This window comes from Hemicordylus capensis, chromosome 5, assembly GCF_027244095.1.
Source record: "Hemicordylus capensis ecotype Gifberg chromosome 5, rHemCap1.1.pri, whole genome shotgun sequence".
NCBI lineage: Eukaryota > Metazoa > Chordata > Lepidosauria > Squamata > Cordylidae > Hemicordylus > Hemicordylus capensis.
Window position 1 is genome coordinate 8,445,874 of NC_069661.1, and position 18,539 is coordinate 8,464,412.

The 18,539-nt window shown below is 46.6% G+C and overlaps 1 long non-coding RNA gene across 1 annotated transcript; it reads left to right on the forward strand.

The window, feature by feature from the left end:
- The first annotated feature begins 2,886 nt into the window (after nt 1-2,886).
- LOC128328405 (uncharacterized) lies at nt 2,887-17,959 on the forward strand. The gene is made up of 3 exons (XR_008309191.1): nt 2,887-3,045; nt 9,888-9,972; nt 17,896-17,959. It is a non-coding gene; the product is annotated as an uncharacterized LOC128328405 (long non-coding RNA).
- The last annotated feature ends 580 nt before the right edge of the window (nt 17,960-18,539 follow it).

An 18,539-nucleotide genomic window follows, 5' to 3' on the forward strand; every position in this document is an offset into this window, starting at 1 on the left:
CTGATCTTGAGAAATGGGCGCAGCTGGCGTATCAGCCGAAGCTGATAGAAGGCACTCCTGGCCACTGCCTCAGCCTGAGAAACCAAGGAGAGACGTTGATCCAGAAGTACTCCCAGACTGCGAACCTGTTCCTTTTGGGGAAGTGTGACCCCATCTAGAACAGGCAGATCAAAATCGTCTCTAGAGTTCTGACCCCGCACAATAAGTACCTCCGTCTTATCTGGATTCAGCTTCAGTTTATTCTCCCTCATCCAGCCCATTACTGCTTCCAGGCAGGCATTTAGGGAGGATATGCCAACTCCTGAAGAAGTTGACATGGAGAAGTAGATCTGGGTGTCATCAGCATACTGGTAACACCCAGCTCCAAATCCCCTGATGATTATGCGTTCTTCAAGCAATAACGTTTGGTGCCATATACTCGCATCAGTTTCATAAACATACAAAATGAAAAGTGTTGCCTGAAAGGAAGCATTATTGCCCTAAAAGACCTTTCCCTCCTTAGTCCTGTTTCTATACTAAAGGGGTAGGCTCATATAATGGAATGCCTAAAGCATGGCTACACAATATTGGTAGGGTTGTGCACAGACCAAAAAATGTGGTTGTGTTCGAATTCGAGGCAATTCAAACCTAACCGTGTTGCACCAAACCGATTCGGTTGAACTCACCCACTGGTCCAGTCCGTTCAATTGAACTGGTTCAGAAGTACAGGTGGTGAGGATTTCCCTTTACAAGTATAGGGGTGTGGGACCCTGGCTCTATGAAGGGGAGGCAGTGTGCGTTCGTGAGAGATAGTTAAAAAGCCCTCTTACCACCAAGCTTGCTGCCCACGCTGCTGCTTTCCCCCACCCCGGGCACAGCCCATAATGGAAGTGTGTGTGCTCCTGTCTCTTTTGCCAAGCTGCCCACTCAGTGGCAGTTTGGTTCTGGCTTCCGTGTTTTGTTTGGTTCAATTGCAGACTGAACTGCCCCCGGTTCGGTCTACGATTGAGCCTACAAACCGAACCAGTTCGAAGCGAACCAGTTCCATGCTGAACCGTTCGTGCACACCACTGAATGTTAGCCCTCCAATTGTTGAACGAATACTCCCATCATCCCTGGCTACTATTGGCTACTGTGGCCAGGGATGTTGGGAGTTGTAGTCCAACAACATCTGGAGGGCCAATGTTGTACAGCCCTGGTCTAAATTGAAAAACAAATACATATTTATTTAAACAAAGAAGTATTTATGAAGGGGGTGATTACATTTCTACTCACACCTATTTGCTGGGCTATTTAATCACAGGCATAAGCTTGGCATCAGTGAGTAATTTTAATTAAAGCCAGTATGAGGAAGGGCAGTGATGTTTTTCAAAAGATTACTTCTTAACCCCCCCCCTTTTTTTTTTTTTTTTGCTTTGCATTGCATTGCAAGAGTTTGAATTAACATACACTGTCTTTCTTGGGCACTCTGAAGTCAGTTCTCCAAAATTCCACTCCCCAGGCCATAATTTCAGCTAGCCAAGGTCATTGTGGTCCAATATCTCCAAATTTCATCTGCAGCCGACTTAATGTTTCATTGGAAAATTCTGTGCTCACCACTTTCAGCTTTTCCGTGAAATGAGAGCCTGTGTTTTCATTTCCAATTAGGTTCAAAGAAAAAGTGTTGAGGGCACAGCACGCAATGCTTTCTGAAAGCCATGGGTCAAAACCCAAGAGCCTGGTGTTCACTCTGGAATCCATGCCAACATGCCTGCTACATTGCATGAATTGCAATCAGTGGTTCAATGATGCAACTAGACTGGCAGAACCATGTGGAATGCAGAAATCAAGGAACAGATTCCTCAGCTATGTACTGGGAAATTCCAGAGGGGTAGCTATGGTGGTCTGTTGTTGGAGCAAGCACAACTGAATCTTGTGGCACCTTAAAGAATCTATATTATTATTTCTCCAAGATGGGCCATGCATGGCGACGTGGTAGGAAGGAGGCGATTGGCTGAGTTTGCAAGCAGAAGCACCTGATTGGGCAGTGGGGATTCCATATGCAGAGTTTGCAAGCAGAAGCACCTGACTGGGCAGTGGGGATTCCATATGCAGATAGGGAGAAGGAGCAAGACGGGCCATGCGTGGCAACGTGGTGGGAAGGAGGCGATTGGCTGAGTTTGCAAGCAGAAGCACCTGATTGGGCAGTGGGGATTCCATATGCAGAGTTTGCAAGCAGAAGCACCTGATTGGGAGTGGGGATTCCATATGCAGATAGGGAGAAGGAGCCTGTGAGAGCAGAAGCACCATGGTGATTGGGCAATGGGGATCCCCTATGTAGATAAGGAGGAGGGGCCTGTGATGGTTAAGGTCAGTTGGAATGCAGCTGTTACTGGTTGGAAGATGTTCTGGATATAAAAGGATAGCAGTCAGGGGTCTGCAAAAAGGCAGGTCGTGAGGGAGGGAGGAGCCCCTTCAGGAGAAGGAGGCTGCCTTTGTGTGAATTAGATGAGGAAACAAGATCTGTTAACTCAGGGAGGGAGGGAGAGAAAAAACATGAAGGGAGGGGGAAGAAAGAGTGGGGAAGAGCGAGTGGAGGAGAGAGAAAGAGGAAAAAAAGGGAGGGGAAGAGAGATAGGAGGAATGGCAAGGGATGGGCCCGGGCCCATCGGTGGCTGAGGGGAACGAGCAGCCATGGTGGTGGCAACAGAGAGGAAAGGCCCAGTCAACCATTGCTGCTGCTCCCGGGGGCAGGGGCAGGAGCGGGGTTCGAGTGAGAGTGGGGAGGTCTCTGGGGATAGGGGGCTGCAGCTTGGCCAATAGGTGGCAGCAATGCTGCAGCCACGGCCAAGAAGGGTGAGGGGGATGGAAGCAATGGAGGAGGAGGAGCAGGAGGGATGGAGGAGGAGCAGGAGTGCAGCTCAGGTGAGGTGGGGAGATCTCTGAGGTGAGGGTACTAATCAAGTACTAACACGCAGATGCTCTAGAGTGTGCAAGAGTTCCAGCACTGAAGCGGAGAGAAATAATGGCGGCAGTCAGGATGCAGAGGTGGAGGGCCGGCAGGTGAAGCCCCTCCGTCCAGAAGAGGTGGGTGGATGGCGGGTGAAGCCCCACCGGCCAGGAAGCAGAGGCGATGGTGGGGAAAAATAATGACGGCAGCAAGGAGGTGGGCAGACAGCGGGCAAAGCCCTACCAGCTGGGAGGAGGAGGTGGGAGGTGGCGGCGGGATGGCCTGGCCCTGGTCCGCCCAATGGGGAGAGCTGTGGGGGGAGAGAGCTGTGGGGGGGGGAGTAAGCAAGTGAGTGAGCTGCAGGGGGAGAGCAAGCGAGCAAGCTGCGGAGGGGGAGAGCAAGCGAGCGAGCTGCAGACGGGGAGAGCGAGTGAGAGCTCTGTGGGGGGATGCCACAGGCTCAGTGCACAACTGCACAGATGCTCTGTGCGGGGTCAGCTCGTAACAGTTTAATTGTAGCAGAAGCTTTCATGGAAGAAAACCCACTTCATCAGGTTCATGGAGTGTTCCCCTCAACAGCACACTTAGGGAAACAGAAACAAACAAAAAGTGGGGTAGTGTGATCCACTTCTGATGTGATCCACATAGTGTGATCCAATTCAGCTTCTATAAGAGTGGAGCATTGCCAAGGAAGTCCAACACAGATGTGTTGGACTTCAGAAGAGGAAACTTCTCAAAAATGAGGGGACTGCTAAAAAGGAAGCTGAAAGGGAAAGTCAGGAGGGCCAAATCACTCCAGAAAGCATGGAACTTATTCAAAACTACAATAATAGTAGCTCAGTTGGAATGTATACCAGGAAAGAGGGACAGTACCACCAAGCTCACAACACTAGAACCAGCTGTCATTCCATGAAACTGAAGGTCGGGAAATTAGGACCAACAAAAGGAAGTACTTTTCCACACAATACATAGTTAATCTATCGAATTCTGTGCCACAAGATGTGGTGACAGCCACTAGCTTGGATGGCTTTAAAATGGGCTTAGACAAATTCATAGAGGACAGGTCAATCAATGACTACTAGTCTGGTGTCTATGGGCCACCTCCTTCAAAGAAATTGGGCAATGGGGTGATTTTTAAAGAATTTTTGAAGTTGGTGTGTCTTTAAGGTTTTCCCCACAGGGAATAATGGAGATTTCAGCAGCCTTATATCTCCATGTGGGGGGCCCAGAGCGGGTTGTGGTGGGTGGTAGAGCCCAATGGGTGCAGGGAAGCTATCACCCATATTTGAGGGAATCCACTCTTATTTCCTATCAGAGAATCAACTCTCAGAACACCTCAGACATTGAAAACAACAAAACCCTATGGGGAAAAGCTTAAAGACATGTCAAATTCAAAAATTCTTTAAATATCACCCCTTTGCCCAGTTTCTTTGAAATTTGAGTGGTAGCTTCCACCCATTGAGCACTATCACCCACCCCACTCTATTGCCCCCAGAACCCCTTTAAAAGGGGCTTAGACAAATTCATGGAGGACAGTTCTATCAATGGCTACTAGTCTGGTGGCTATAGGCTACCTCCAGCCTCAGCGGCAAGATGCCTCTCAATACCAGTTGCAGGGGAGCAACAGCAGGAGAGAGGGCACACCCTCACCTCTTGCCTGTGGGCTTCCCAGAGGCATCAGGTGGGCCACTGTGTGAAACAGGATGCTGGACTAGATGGGCATCCTTGGGCCTGATCCAGCAGGGCTGTTCTTATGTTCTTGATGTTCTTATGTTCTTAAAGAGATGATATTCCAGCATCCAGAACAATGAATTCCAGTGGTGAAGAATTTTTGTTTCTTTCTATGAATTTAAATTTAGTGGGCAGTGGATGGGAGCAAAACTCAAAATCAGAGATAATGCTGTGCCTTTATTTCAAAATAGTTGTTCAGCTGAGCCAGCAAAGATATCTAGGAACTCATATATAATTGCTCACTTGACTGTCTTTCAGACCAAAGTGTTCTGTCTAGAAAATGCCCCCTAATCTATATTTTACATGTTCCCCTAATCTGGAAGCTGTGTGGTTTAGGTGTGTTGTTATTGGAACAGTGCAGGCAATAAAAATTGAAGGTCACCTTAATAATTGATCATGGTAAAGATCACATGCCTCTAGATTTAGGAGCCTTACTTGAGGCACCCAGCTGGGAGGATCTGGGCAAAAATGATTCTTCATCCATAATTATAATTTGAGGGAGTGGGTGAGGGGTGTGGAGAGAGTGAAATGAAACAGAGTGGGAAGAAAATGCAAGTGGCATTTAAGACAGAGACAATGCTCAAGATTAGTGAATATCATATTATCCAATCTTTATACTCATACAACTTTTTCCCCATGCAGTGGAGGCAGCCAGAAATGAAGCTTCTGTTGTGGTGAAATTATTTATTCTTTATAAGTAATTGAACAAGAAGTCAACTTTAGTTGAGAAACAAGAGTTTGAAATTTATTACTTACTAAACATAGGCTAAGGAAACAATAAACAGGCTAACAGTCCCTTTTGCAGAGAGAAAGGAGAACCTCTCAGTTTGAATTTAAGTCAGCAAGTGAGGAGCAGACAAACACAGTGAGACTATTCTCACGACCGCAGGAAAGTGGGCTAAGGGAGCCCAACCCTCTTTTCTGAGGCCATGGGAACCATCAGGAACTATGTGGTTCCCAGCAGTTAGCCCACCTAAGCTCCCCCCCCCACCAAAATGAGGTTCGAGCACTCCGCTAACCCCATTTTGGCAATCGTGAATAGCTCCATGCCATGGCGGCTTGCATGGAGAACCCCACTGGGAGGCTAAAACAAGCCTCCTGGTCTCGGGGGCCTCCCCAGGATGCCCTGCACACTCACACGGGGCATCATGGGAGCTCCAGGGCCAGTTGGCCCCTAATCCCTGCAGGCTCTACCGGCTCCATGACAGAGCCGGTAATCATGTGGGCGGCTGATCTGGCTGCCCAGGGCTCTGCAGGTGCTCATGCGTGGGGAGAGCAGGCTTGGCCCGCTCTTCCCACCCAGCCCCATCCAGCTCTCCACACTGTTCGTGTGGAGAGCCTCAGTGACTCCACCCCCAAGCCAGTACACAGAGACATTCAAATATATACAAGGATGTCTTTGATCAAGAACAGAGACATTGAGGTTGTTCACATGACCAGGCGTGTAGGGCATCAGGTGGGAGGGAGGGTGCTGAATCTCACTTCCCCCACAGATGACTGATTCCATGCTGCTGGGAGCAGAGACCATGCTCCCAGATTATCTATACTGCGTGCCTGATGTGCGGAGCTCTGGAGGCTGGACAACACATCCCAGACTCCGAAGATCCCACAATGCATTGTGCAACATGTACAATGCATTGGGGGGTTTCCTCAGGCGATGGTCGTTCCAGGCATCTCTAAGTCCACTGGAGCTAAACATAGCCCCAATCAACACACAACCCACTAGCCTGGTTACAGGAGTGCTCATAGGCCCAGGACTGAGATCTAGATCCTGTCCTGGGCTTGCAGTAACCCCAGAATTGAGACATTAGAACCTGAAGCCCACCCCCCACCCCCAAAATGGCACCCTTTGAACCCAAGCCCACTGAAGAGCTGGCCACACTGCCATCCCCTCTGATATCTGCATACCAGTGGTGGCAGCAGGCTAGGCAGGATCAGATAGGCAAGCAAAGGAAGAAGTGCCATGTTGCAGTGCAGGCCAAGTGCTATCCCTTAAAGGCTCCCAGCTCATCAGTTTGTCCCATGGAGCTGTCTGTGGCATTGAAACTGAGCTCTCCTTGCCTTTCCTTTCCTTCCAGACTTTGTGCCCTGTTACCCATGGGACAGGATATCTATCTGTTTGTCTATCTGTTTGTCACAGTAGAGGCCAGTGAGGGTGCCGGTGGAGGGGCGGTGAGAGGCACCTTTAAGAGTAAATGAATTGGTGCTTACCTCCATTCTCGCCACACCTGAACATTGCTTGGAGAAGCAGCGGGCTGCCCAGCACCCCCTGCGGCGGGGGATCGCTTCTGCTACTCACCTGGCTTCTATGGAGCCAATCCTGCGCCCGCAGCCAGGTGAGTGGCGGAGGCGATCCTAGATGAAGTTTCTGGTAGGGATGTATGAATAGATTTGGGTACATATTGATTTGTACCTGAATCTAGATGATTTGGGTGATTTGGAGACAGAATAAATTGCCCCTGTGCTCCATTGGCTAGTTTTGAATCATGCCAGATACCATTTGAATTGCTTCAAGATTTGGTTTCATCTTATCCTTTTCACCAGATTCCCAGCGTTCATATTTAAAAAATGCTAAGCTCTAGCCCTTGTAGAAGTGGAGTTATGGAGCCAAGTGTGTGGTCACTATTTTTCAAGTGTTTAGATTCTTTGATGTATAATAACTTTTCCTCAATGAATCCCTATGAGGATTCATTACACACCTTCATTTCTTCTATTCATTTTGACTGTCTTTGGACAGTGCCAACTGTCAGCTGCCATGTGCCAACTATATCCTCCTCGCACCCACAAGGCAGTTTATGTTCTAGGAATTTTTTTAAGTGTTTAGACTCTTTGGTGTCTAATAAACTTTCCTCATAATGAATCCCTATGATTATTCATTACACACCAAAGAGTCTAAACACCTCAAAAATTCCTAAAATATAAACTGAGTACCCAGTGGCTTGCGGGATGGGGGGGGGTTGTTGGCACATGTGATGCCACTAATTCCCCACCCCCACCCACAAAGAAATGGGATCAAAATGAACAGAAGAAATGAAGATGTGTAATGAAGACACCAAAGAATCGAAACACTTTAAAAATTCCTAAAAAATAAACTGAGTACCCCACTGTGTGTGGGGATGAGGGTGGTGGTAGTTGACACATGGCAGTTGACAGTTGGCACTGTCCAATGACAGTCAAAATAAGCAGAAGAAATGAAGGCATATAATGAATCCTCATAGGAATTCATTATGAGGAAAGGTTATCAGACACCAAAGTATCTAAACACTTAAATATTCCTAAAAAATAAATGGAGTACCCCACTGCCGTGCAGGTGGGGCGTGTGTGTAGTTGGCACATGGTAGTTGACAGTCAGCACTGTCCAATGACAGTCACAATGAACAGAAGAAATGAAGGTGTGCAATGAATCCTTATAGGGATTGATTATGAGGAAAAGTTATTATACACCAAAGAATCCAAACACTTGAAAAATAGTGACTGCACATTTTGCTCCATAACTCCACTTCTACAAGGGCTAGAGCTTAGCTTTTATTTTTATTTTTTAAAAAATAGTTAAACCTGGGGTTCCATGTTAGGGTTAGGACAGGGCGACTTCTAATTCCCATTATTTCCTAAGGTGGGAAAATACAAAATCAGTAAAAAATAAAAAAAAAATCATTAAAAATCAATCAATTTAATGTAAACTGCCCTGAGCCTTTTGGAAGGGCGGTATAAAAGTTTAAAATAAAATAAAATAAAAATAATCAAGTGCCCCACTGCCTTGAAATCTGGGTGGTAGGTGGCAAACATGGAGACTACCCATCACCCACATTTGGTGCCCCTCGGCCCTTTATAAGTGGTCTGAATTGATCCAAATCAAATAAAATCAAATCCAAATCAAATCTGGGGTGTTTCGGAGAGACAGATTCAGACAGAAAACAAATCAGGGGTGATTCAGTTCGGGCACGAATCAAATAAAAAATCAATTTGTGCATGTGCCTAGTTTCTGGACTATGTACAAAGGCAGCCCTGCATAGAGTGCATTGCAGTAGTCAAGCCTGGTGGTTACCGGCTGATGCATCCTTCACCCAGGGATGATGGGAGTTGTAGTCCAACAATATCTGGGGGCACAAGGTTGGGAACCCATGCCTTAAGCTATTGCACAGGGTTGTGAACCAACTCTATTCTACCATTAGCACATAGTACCACTGCAGTGCCACCTAGTCCTAAACACATTTATGCCCTGTGGCTCACAATGTTAGTCATTTTCAAAACGGCATGATTAACATCTGCCAATGAAGCCCTACTCTAGGTACCATTAATCATAGATATTCAGGTCTCCGCAACAAAAAAAGTGGAAGGGGGGTGCTTTCTGTGGAGCTTTCTTCTCTTGGAGATTTGGTAGGCACAGTCCCTCCTCTCTTTTCAGAGGAGAGTGAAAACGTAGCTTTCTGTGACTTCAGAGATTAAATTAAATCTGTCCTTCTGGTTGTTGGTTTGGAGAAGTCTCGCCCCCCCCTTTCTGACACTGAGCCCTTTCTCATGATCGTGTGAGAGGGCCTGAGGGTGGGTAGTGGGAGAGGCAGTAGAAGCTCACTACCTCTGCAGACAATCCCAGTGCTGGGATTGGGCATGCAGATCATGTGCCCAGACATTCCACAGCGACCACAGGCAGCACGGAGGTGTGGGGGTCAGGATGCATTGTCCCGGCCCCCAGAAATCCCACAATGCATTACACAAGTGCATGGTGCATTGTGAGGATCTCCCCACTGATCGGCAGACACCCATCAGTGTTTCAGCACCGGATCAAAGCAGTTGGCACCGAAACATGGTTAAGTAAACAGGATTAATGGAGCATTCACTCCCTTGACCTTGTTTAAGAGCCCGGCTTCTTAGCCGGGTTTGCCACCGAGGCACTGCTGGGAGCCTGGTGTCACCCAGTGGTCCACACGGGCAGCCAAGTCCAGGCTTAGTTGCCCTAGCCCAGTCTTGGCTGTGCATGAGAATAGCCTCCCTGTGTTTTGATTGTCCTCTTCTTGGGATGTGCTTTGGCTCTGAGCCTATTGGCTCTTGGATTTATTTTGTCAGACTTGAATGGCTGTTAATTGTGAATCGTTTCTAATTTGCTTTTTCTTGTTAACTGTCTTGGGAGCTATTATGACTGAAAGGCATCCTATAAATATTATACAATAAATAAATTTAGAGACTTGATGTCCCGGGAGGCAGCATAATACATCTCTCGCTGATTGCCGTCTCTTTCCTTTGAACCCAGATAGTTGCAAACAGTCTACATAAGAATGCACAACACTGCCAACTTCCTGGTTGGGAAAGGCACTTGGAAAACATTGTTATGAAATGTGAGTGTTCATTGCAGCAGGTTCTAGGGAGACCACCTCCCCTACTCCCACTGAGTAGACAGCTTATGTTTTGTAGCACCACTTGGAGGATGACCTGGCTTCCCTGAGTTTGCAATCAAAGGGAGATTGTTAATTAAAAGATCTATCCAAACATGTAAAGCTTCTAATCAGATGGTTAGCATTATCAGGCACTGCAAACTGGTTCTTAATGATGACTAAGAGTTTAATGAGATTTTGAATGTGCATGTTGCCGTACAGGGAAAGCTAGGCTGCTTCTCATTCCTACTGGCTGATTGGAGCATGGCTTGTGCTGCTGGATCTTTATCCTGTTTCTGTTAAGTGGATGAACACATCTCCATATCTGCACCCACGTAGAGTGGATTTACATGAGCCACAGAAAGAGGAGGGAATCGGAGGTTCCTAGCAGTGCACACTCCTTGCATGAGCCAGAGGTATACCATCTTGAACCCACCAATGTGGGTTGCCAGTGTTGAGTTCCCTCTGCCACACAACATCCTTTGCCCAGTTTCAAATGTAGTTCACAGATGCCAAGTGGTGAGAGGGAACCTGACGTTGGCAACCAGGTTCAAATGACAAAAATCCATAAAATTTCTGGCTCACACAGAATGTGTGCTTGCTGGGAACCTGGCATTCCCTTCTATTGATATTCCATGAGTTAGGAACATAGGAAGCTGCCATATACTGAGTCAGACCATTGGTCCATTTAGCTCAGTATTGTCTACACAGACTGGCAGTGGCTTCTCCGAGCTTGTAGGCAGGAATCTCTCTCAGCCCTATCTTGGAGATGCTGCCAGGGAGGGAACCTCTGCTCTTCCCAGAGTGGCTCCATCCACTGAGGGGGGATATTGCACAGTGCTCACACATGTAGTCTCCCATTCATATGCAACCAGGTTGGACCCTGCTTAGCTAAGGGGACAAGTCATGCTTGCTACCACAAGACCAGCTCTCCTCTCCATGTTGTGAAAACCTGCCCAGTCATAACTGGAAGCCAGTCAGCTAGAGATATATAACCCCCACCCCCATTTCTAATCTTATCTGTTCAGATATTTACCCAAGTAGAAGTCTTCAAATCCATCTGAAATTTCATTTCAGACAAAATCCAATGGCAACTGTACAGCTAGTCAAAGAGACATCTTGGAATCAATAATGGGCTTCCTTTCCTTTCCCCTCTCTCCTGTTAATGGGACTGCTGTTTTTAATGGCACTGCTGGGCCTCTTCCATTTTGTTTTGTTTTTGTCTGCCATCTGTTTTTAGGACATTGTATATTGCCTTGCAATAACAGATTTGGCAGAAAGGTGGCATAGGTTTTTTTATATAGAGAGAGAAAGAGAGAAGGAGAAAGAATGAAAGCAGGTTCAGACATCACATGGAGTTAAATCTTGGTTCTGTGTAATGTCCACGAGTCCTGAAGTGCATTCCACTCCCTACCCATGTGAGCCTCCATGAAATTCTATTTCAATTTAGGTTAGAGACAAACCAAGATTGGTCACAATGTCTGAACCAAGTGGTCCTGGTTTATCCTAACCAACTTGCCTAAAATAAACTTAGAGTTGAAGCCCACTTCGAACCTTGTATTGATATCTTGGCTTATTTTAGGGAAGTTGGTTAGAATAGACCAAGATCACTTGGTTCAGACATCATGACCAATCTTAGTGTGTTAGAAAGAATGAAAAAGTAGAACCAGAATTCCTTGGAAGCTTTCGAGGGCAGGGAAGAGGGGAGCATGTTCTTCTGTGGCTTAGGGACATCACACAGAACCAAGAAACAAATTTGAATCATATCAGTAGTCCAGTTTATGTAGATTGTTTCCCATGCTAGTCCCTTCTTCTCTCAAAATCAGGGCCATTTATGCTAGTGTGAGTAGTACCCACGTGATTGGACTACCCAAGCAGTTCATACCTTCCCAATGAAGAATAAGATCAGCTACCAGAACTTTGTGCTAGCAACCACAGGCACCATACAAATCAGTTTAATTTTTAAATCCTTCTGTTATGGACACATGCTTTAAAAATGCAAACCAGGAAAAGCACCATGGGAAGTGCCCCTGGAATTGGGTTAAGGAAATAGGAGTTGGTTGCCCAAAGGAATTGAGTTGTTCGGAATATTGCTGTATGTTGATTAAGAAATGGTGGATTCTCTCACATGATCTCTGATCTTTGAATGGCTGAAGTAGGATAGTGGTACTGAATGGTGTTGTGAGCCACCCAGAGAACAATCTGTTATGGGGCGGCTAACAAAGATCTGTTATGGGAAGTGACAGCAGTAGAGAGGGCATGCCCTCAACTCCTGCCTGTAGGCTCCCAGTGGTATCTGGTGGGCCACTGTGTGAAACAGGATGCTGGACTAGATGGGCCTCCTTGGGCCTGATCCAGCAGGGCTGTTCTTATGTTCTTATGCTCTAAAGATGGTGGTGGTGGTGGTGGTGGTGGTGGTGGTGGTGGTGGTGGTGGCGGTGGCAGTGGGTTCTTTGGCAGTCTCCGTGTAGCAGCAAATTTGCAGTCTTGCCAAATTCTAGAGCCATCTCACAGTTCATTGTCTGTCTGTGCAGTTTGCAGTTAGTAGGTTAATTCACATGGCCCTAAACAAGATTGGACAAGTGCCCTGCCAAGGTAGGAAAGATGTGCACATTCCCAGCCAGCAGTTGAATGCTTGAAAGAATAAAATCAAGGTAGGGAGAAGGGAGAGTGATCCGGGGGGGCAGGGCCTGAGACATATGGGCATGCCCTATGCAGATTCTATCCCCAGCATGTTACTGAGTATGGATTAAAAGCCATCCTACCCGCCTCCTTCCTCCCACACGATCACTCTCCCCTCATCCTGTCTTGCTTGGCCACAGATTGGGAGGGTTCACAACTCTCTCCTACCCTGGCTGGGTGCTCCTCCAACATGGTTTAGGGTCATGTGAATTAGCCTAGTTACTTTTGTGGACCCTGCCTCATCTTTGCTACCTTTAAACTCACCTGCCTTCCCTACTACCAGCTCCTACCTGATTCCTCCAGCCCTCTAACCCTCTAGCACCCTCTTTTGCTTATCTCCAGTCTTGCTTCCCCCCCCCCCAAAAAACCCCAGACTAATCCTGCTTTGCTTTCCCCATTTCCACACAATAACTGAAGCAACATCTTGGCAGAGCCTCACTCTGCTGGCAGAACACCGTTGCAAATTCCAACACTGCACCATTGCTGTGGTGACCCTGTGCTGTCATATAGTTTAACTCCCCTCTCCCCGTCCCTTGACTCCTGGTGCATATTTCTTGTGATTATTCTCACTTAGCAAAGGAGGTGAGGACTCCTGCTTAAAGTACATTAAAGTTGCACTGTTATGCTTGAGCACCACAGGTTTGCTTAAGGTTTCTGTATGATGCTCCAGTCTTAGGCATGTTCCTCAGAAGCCAAGCCCATGGGAACTAGTGGGTCTGAATTCTGAGTAATGTGTTTAAGACCAGGATGTTGGAGACATGACAATAAGCAGATTCTGGCTTGACCATATTTATTTTTTCATATAATTATTTCAAAGCAATTCTGAAGATCATGGTTTTGTGTTTAAAGTTAGGCTGACACATGGAAAAACAACAGCTTGTGTACAATGTCGAATGCCCCTAAATCAGTATCTGTCACAGAATCAGCTGGACAATTGCATAACACACTACCAGGATTGTGCTCGTATGTTTTTACAGATCATGCACAAAGAGTGGGGGGGAACGAATGGCAGAGAGGAAGCCAAAACAAACACGGCATTGCCATGGAGAGGAACATACCAGTTGACCTATCCATCACCAAACATGGAAGCTGTTAGAGTTATGGTTATCTCCGTTCATGGAAGTTATGAAAATCTCTCTGCTGTAGATGAGAGCAAAGCAGTTCAAAGTCCTATCATCCCCTGTTATGGAATTCATAACCACACGATGTGGTGATGGCCATCTGTTTGAAAGGGGGATTCAACACTTTCATGGAAATGGGTCTACCAATGGTGATTCTCCATGCTGGCTAAATATTTACTTATTTATTTACATTTATATCCTGCTCTTCCTCCAAGGAGCCCAGAGAGGTGTACATGCTTATGTTTATCCTCACAACAGCCCTGTGAGGTAGATTACGTGGAGAGATATGTGAGTTTCATGCCTGAATGGGGATTTCAACTCAGTTCTTCCCTGCCCTAGTCAAACACTCTAACCACTACACTACGCTTGAGCAGTAGGGGAAGGCAGTTGCCTATCATATCCTGTTTGTGGGCTACCTGGAGGCATCAGGTTAGCTATAGTGAGAAACAGGACACTAGCTGGATAGAGCTTTGGTCTGACCCAGCAGGCCTCTTCTTATGTACGTAGCTACCCCTCTTTTGCAGAAGAAACCTCCCCCTTCAAGGGCTGGGTAAGAACTGCTCTCAAGCCAGAAGCCTAGCTCTAAGCCAGAAGACTATACAGGCCTAGTATAAATCTGGTAGAACTGCTGAGGGATCCTGCCTCTTCTTGTTATTTAATAGGCATTGTCCAGGGGTTTTCAAAGGGCAAGAGAGAGAACCATTATAATTCTTGGATATGACTTACTTTAAGCAACCATAAATAATGTAGAAATTCCCAGTCAAATGCCTGAAGCTCTAAGGTCAGCTGCTCTGACCTTTCCCTTTTCAGAACCCACTATATGCAATATGAGCTCCATCATCATTATAGAACTTTATTGTAGAATGTGGTTTGGTTTTTTCAGTTTTTAAAAGTTTCCCTCCCCATTAGGTGATTGCCTCTAGTTTAGAATCTTACTGTCACCCATTTCTAAGGAATCTTTTCCAGAACATAAGATCTGACTCTTGCAGGATTAGACGAAAGGCCATCTTGTTCAGAATTCTTTCTGTTTCCAGCAATAGCCTCTGGAATTTCACAAGCCAGGTGTGAAGGTGATGGGCCCTGGGCAGATTGATCAGCTCCTAACTTTATTTAAGGTTTATTTAAACCTTTAGGCTTTATTGCTATGGTGTATCCTGCTGCAGTCTCTTCTGCAGTCTCTTTTGTGCCCAGTACCGGGAGTGCTCAGCCCTTGGACAGCTCCCAGGGCAATGGGCCAGGACCATGGCCAGAGCTGAGTATTGCTGCAAAAGGGGAAGTTGCTCTAGTAAACTGCTGTGTTTTGTAGCCTGCTACTCTGGCAGGATGTCTTGGCTCTTCCCCTTCTAGAAGCAAGCATTTGCCTTTTCAAGGGGCCTTGCCTGATTTTGAAGCACCTTCTCTGACAGTGCTGGGGGACTTCCATTATGGTTGGGAGGTCCTTGGAAGGTCCTTCCAAATTGGAGAACATGGACGGGACCAGGACCTTGGGTCTTGATGGGGGCAATAATTGGTGTTCTTCTGGTTCATCCAGTGTGGGAATTCCTAATGGCAGGGGGTCACAAGGTGCCGGGGTCAGTGGTGACTCCCAGTCTGACTCCTCTCCCAGACTGTTTTCCCCATCTTCTACTCAGGGAGGAGCTCCAAGCTCTAGGGTGACAACTTTGGACCTCCAGCTTGGACTACAACTCCCATCATCCCCAGGCACAGTGGCCAGTAGTCAGGGATGGGAGTTGTAGTCCCAATAATAGTATGGGGGCTGCAGTTCAACAACAGCTGTAGAGCCTCTGGTTGCCTGCCCTTGCTTTAAAGACTTGCACAGGCTTTAAAGCAATGGACCACCATTCCTTAAGGACCACCCCTCCCCATATGAGCCACTTGCCAACTAAGATACCTAGCCAACAAGTTTTGTTGTCTGTTCCATTATGTATGGTGATGTGTGTGTTAAAATAAATGGGTACTCACTCAGTCTAGGTCTTCGCCCACATTGGGTCTAGTATTCCACTTCTGTGGTCTGGTCTCTGAAAGTCTTTCTTCTTCAGTCTTCAGATGGGGCAAAAGCCTCAAAAATCTGGAAAATCAGGAGGGGGGGCGGGTGGCTGCTGTCTGGCCAGGTGGTCAGTGGCCACAGGTGCTCTGGGGCTGGTGGCGGCTGCTGCTGGCACAGGCAGGCAGTGAGTCTCTCAGCAGTAGGAAGACGGGTGAAAAAAATTCAGATGGATTTCTCTTTTCTTCCAATTCCCCCCCCCCCAAAGCAATTAATGCAGGAGAGAAACCACCCCAGGATGGCACAGGCAGACTGGGTGGCACAAGGCAGGCTGGCAGCAAGGCAGAACAATGGCGGCAAGGCAGAACAATAGGCAAAGCAAAATGCAAAGCTCTGAGCTCTCTCTCTCTCTCTCTTCTCCCATGAGGCAGAAAGGCAGAATGGCGATGGCTGCCTCTTTAAATATCTTTGAAAACCTCTCCATGAACTTCCCCCCCCCACAAACCTTGCTCCTCCTTCAACCTTCCCCTGGCCAATGGGGGCTCGTTTGGCACTTGCAGAGCCAAAAAGAGCCAGCCAGGAACAAGGAGATAATTCTCAGCGGATCAGCCCATGCTTTCACTTACCAGTCTGAAGGCTGGAAGGGTGGGAAATTCAAATTGACGTCAAACACAAAATGGAAACTGATTGAGAGATCACCACAAAATGGAGGCCCAAAACAACAACACTTTTGGAGCCGAAACAGGAGTGATTTGTTTTGTGAACAAAACTTTCAGAAGGTGCAAACAGGCGATTTGTTTTGTAGCCAGATTGCCCGAAACTGCCTGATTCAGATACAGATCATTCTGTACCCGAAACGTTTTGCACATCCCTCATTGGCAGCCATATTGGACTTGCAGCCATACTGGTTTTTAAGGGTTAAAGTGGATCCAATTCTAAATGTTATCAGTACCACATTACTTATGTGTATGTAAAAGCACATACTTGTTGCAGAAACGGCATCTTTCCCTGGACTTGCTTCTTAGCTAACATGAGCCTGTGAGGGTACGCTGTACAACAACTGAAGCCCTGTTGATGCTCACCCCACTGTCTGACACGGTCAGTATGTGGGGGCTCATGATATCCTTACAGTTGCATAATCTGTTCCTGGTGGTCATGCACCCGCCTGGAACACAGAGAGGTGCAGGCTTTCCTCTAGCCCTTTTACGATTAAACTCGAAGTTGAGCCGAACCTCCCAGGCTGATCTGGGGTTGATTCAGTCTGTTTGTTGGTTTTAAGTGACATACTGAGCCAAGTCCCTCATTCTGGGTGCCAAAACTGAACAAACCCAGTTTGGTTTGAGCCCAGTTTTGTGCACTTCCTTACCTTTTAGGATCAAACTCAATGTGGCATGTAACTTTTGTTATTGGAGCTTCTGTCACTGCCTCCTCCTCCTCCTCCTCCTCCTCCTCCTCCTCCTCCTTTTTGGTTTGGTCAAAAAGTAGTTGTGGCAGAGATGGGGGATAATGTGGATCTGGGCTGAAAAATGGGGGAATGATACTTACCATTTGCACCCACCATTAATTGGGAATGATTTAAATTTCCTGCTATGCAAGGGAAAGGGGTAGATCCCTGTTGCCCTGTGCTTCAGCTCCCAAAGCACACAGCCTCACAGCTGCTTTAAAAATATGTTGGGAATTCCAGTAGTTGAACTCCACATCCTGTCTAGTTTGGCCTGACATTGGCCACCTAACTGCCCCAAAAGTTCTCAGTATTTTATTTTTTTTTACAGCCCCATCATCTTAATCTGTAGAGATTAGCAGGTGATAATGTCTGCATCTTCTTGCCATGCTGATGTCTGCAGATTAAACTGCTATTAAAGCTGCAAGAACAGGGCAGATCATGTTGTTCTGGTGAGCTAACAGCTGTGACTCTCAAAGGAAGCAAACTCTTTTTGGGGGGCGGGGGGGCATCTCCTATTCCATTCTAACTGCAGAGGCATAATTGTCTGCTATTCTTTCGTAGGTAGTAACGTCAACAGTTTATGAGTCATTCCCTGAAGAGGGACATTTCCCCCCTCTTGGTCAGTCTTAATACTATTCTTTAAATCTCCATTTCAGAACCATACGTTTGCTGTTTACCAAGCTACTTGATCTGCATTCTAAACAGGTACCTGAGGTTTACAAAGAGAGAAGAAGCAGTATGATGCTGATCTGGATTTCTATTGTCTATTGAAAAAGTTATTTGTGTTTATCCTCTAGGCTTCATCCTGTTTAAGGAAATTAATATTATCTCTGAAATGAGATGTTATCCTCTCCTGTTGTACATTTTTAAGGATTAGGAACTCCTAATAGTAAGTGAACACCATTATCCAACACTGCAGTAACTTATGAAGACAAGCTTTAAAGGTGAAGCTTCCCAGAGATGTTTGATGCTATGAGCTTCACCCAAGAGTCCTTCTGGTTTCAGTATTAAGATAGATTTGGGTAATTTACTGAAGTCACACAACTCCTCTGTCCCCAAACTAGAGACCCATCATTATTGTATTTATCCCATTTATATCCTGCTGGATGGAACTTCATGATGGAATTTAAGGCAGCACAGAGGTGGTCCCCAGGTGATCTCCCATCCAGTCACTGACCAGACTCAGGCCAACTTAACCCATCTAGAGCTTGACTTAGATATTATGCTGTACAAGTGTACAGATGTATGAGCATTTGTACATGTCTTTGTGTGAATGATGTGTACGTGTGTTTATTTAAAA